The sequence below is a fragment of the Branchiostoma floridae genome, chromosome 11 (genome assembly GCF_000003815.2).
Source record: "Branchiostoma floridae strain S238N-H82 chromosome 11, Bfl_VNyyK, whole genome shotgun sequence".
NCBI classification, from domain to species: Eukaryota; Metazoa; Chordata; class Leptocardii; order Amphioxiformes; family Branchiostomatidae; genus Branchiostoma; species Branchiostoma floridae.
The window spans coordinates 8,336,399-8,339,289 of NC_049989.1; the positions used below are offsets into that span (position 1 = coordinate 8,336,399).

At 41.0% G+C, this 2,891-nt stretch overlaps 1 long non-coding RNA gene across 1 annotated transcript; it reads left to right on the forward strand.

Moving 5' to 3' along the window:
- The first annotated feature begins 284 nt into the window (after nt 1-284).
- On the forward strand, nt 285-2,041 carry LOC118426071. Its single transcript, XR_004832365.1, has 2 exons — nt 285-325; nt 931-2,041. It is a non-coding gene; the product is annotated as an uncharacterized LOC118426071 (long non-coding RNA).
- The last annotated feature ends 850 nt before the right edge of the window (nt 2,042-2,891 follow it).

A 2,891-nucleotide genomic window follows, 5' to 3' on the forward strand; every position in this document is an offset into this window, starting at 1 on the left:
CTGTGAGGCGGATTTTATTGTTTCGATGATTGTGCGTCTGTATGTGTGGGAGTTTGTAAACTTTGTTAACTTGTATCTACAGTGAAACTTCTTGTGTGCATCTGTTCTGGGCATGAAGTTGAAGAATGATTTGGACCAATAGCGCTTGCTTCATGAATGATCAGGAGTTGCTACTTACTGTTTATTATGGTCTCATCGTAGGCACATTTGAATTCGTTGGTGAATCTGTCTAGAATTATTTCTAGAATCAAAATTTATATCTCAAATGCACATTTCTTCATGGTTACAGCTGCAGGCAAAGGAAGAGAACGATCGTCGATACAAGGTATAGTTCATTGTTTTTCTTCTGTAATCTTTACAATATACTAGATTTAAGAAGCACATTTAGCTGTAAGAACGTTTGGCTATTTTGGTCATGATTGTCCTTAAAAAAAACAACGACATACCTTTTAGAGAATGTTCTTTACATACACAGCGCGTATAAAAATGTTGGATGTATTTTATTTGTGTTTTAAACATTTTCATTGAAATGGAACAGATTCCCAAAACCTTTAAAATTCCTTGCTGTTACGCCCCGCAGAACTACTTTGTCTGGTGATTGTTGTGCTGTGCTGTAACGTTATATACTTACTGCAAATCGTCATAACAATAATCATGGATTACTTGTCTGAGCATAGTTTAATTGGCGTGTACAAGAACATGTGTATGAGCAAAATATACTTAAATAAACACAGACTCATGTCAATATATGGTAAACATCCCGCGTTAAGCCAATTACTATTTGAAGGCCGAATTTTGTACGACACACGTACAACTATCCCAAGAATGCCCCTAGTTTTTGATCGCACGACGAATATGACCTGTCCCCAAATGATCATAAGGTACAATGCAATGTTTACTTCATGTCTACATTTTCCTTGTTCCCCTCAGGAGGTCCTAGCCCGCCTGGTCAGACGATACCTCCTGCTCCATGCGCGAGAGAAGAACATTGAGCCGATCTTTGCAGACATCTCGTCTGATGGCCCCGTCAATCAAAGTGGAACGTCAATCAAAGTGGAGCCTGACGGCGTCCCTGTTGGTGAATCGGCTCCGTCAAACACGAAGCGCCAACAGTCGACTGAGGCTGGCAACTGGTCCAAGATACAAGTTGGTTCTGATGGGGAAGAAGGGACTGCATCCGGAACAGGAGCTGCCTGTTAGAGATTTCATCTGTCTTTTGATAAAATCAGTCGTCAGTTCCGCCTTCATTATGTGTGTGGTTATGCGTAAGTCACCACACAAAGTCGGATACATTGTGTTCACAATGGCTATGCCTGTATGCTAGTGGCCTTCTTCTTTCAGTTGAGGCAACCACCTTCAGCTTAGTGAAGATTATGTTGGTCTTAACCTTTGACTATTCAGTAGTGACACTGCTGTCTAGTCACTCATCGGAAAATATGCATCCATATCTACCATTACGTGTTGTATCAGAACGTCAGAAAAATAACCGGATCCTTGAATCCTGTAAATAAGAGCCGTAACAGTCTTGAAATCTATCGAAAGATCTTCAACGAATGACAATTGGCCAGTTATCACCTTCGCTAAGAAGGTTATGTTTTGTGTAGTATTTGTATATGTATATGTATGGGTGTAGTTGAGTAGCAGACTAGATATCTCGAGAATGCCTAGATAGATTGTATTAAAATTGATTTTCGGTATGATTAGATGTAGATCCCTTAGCGGTTTGTAACGGTACTGCAGTGGTACTTCAGGTATGTATTCGAATACTAACTTACCGATCACTTGTACTAGCTCTTCAGTCGTTCAATTTCTTCACATTGTGTGTTGTTTATATAGGGCACTTCTCTTTTTTTTGTCATTCCTGGGTGTGTTACTATTAGCATATATTTATCTATTATGGTATTTATCATTATGTTTATCTGTTACGGTATTTATCATCATGTTTATCTATTACAGTATTTATCATTATGTTTATCTATTACGGTATTTATCCGTTGATTAGCTGCATTTGAGCTGAATAAAATGTCTACCCAAATCATGATATGTGGCTAATGATTGTATACATAAGATTGTGTAAAACGTGTCTCTGAACACATGTTCCTGAAACGTTAACGTTCTGGTTTTCACAGCAGTTTTCTAATAATTACCTAAAGAAATAACCACAATGATATGAGTTCTGGTGGAAAGTATTGGCAGAAGACTGTATACTTTATACTTCTGCGCACTAAACTAACGCTAACTGTAGCAGCAGCAAATCTAAGTCAGAAACATCAAACTTAGGCAAGCTTGACTAACTGACCTTACAGGTAAAGCAGGGGTTACAAAGGCTACCCCATTAGGCCGAAAGAGTTTCATCCACTCACACCGGAAAGGTCCCCTGCTCTTTCCAATAAACACAGTGGGTTCTTAACCGTGCCCGAGGCGTGGCTCTCCTCCAACGCGGGGCCTCCAGTTAACGGCTTATCCGAAGGACATCCTTGACCTCAGCTAAGTACTCATTATCACCTGAGTGAATATTGAGGAAAATCGTGTAAAGTGTCTTTCCCATGGGCACAAGATCGGTAGCAGGACATGAGTTGGACCCCAGACCTTTGCGTATTGGGCAAAAGTCCCTGTGGTTACGCCACAAGGCCCCTAATCTTAGTTCTGCCTCTCAGACGGTTTTGCGACCGTTTCGAACGATACTCGTATGAGTCGTTGAGAGCGTTTCAGACTAGCTACAACGTGGTAACCTCGGCCATTGACCTGGTGCAAGGCTACCCGGAGGGAAAGGGCGTTGACATCTTGACGTAAAACGCAACCTTTGCTTGTAATTGATAAAGCAGGCCAGAGGGTGTTGTTATACTGGTCAATTAACCAGCACTGACTGGTCACTTCGGAATCCGCCATTC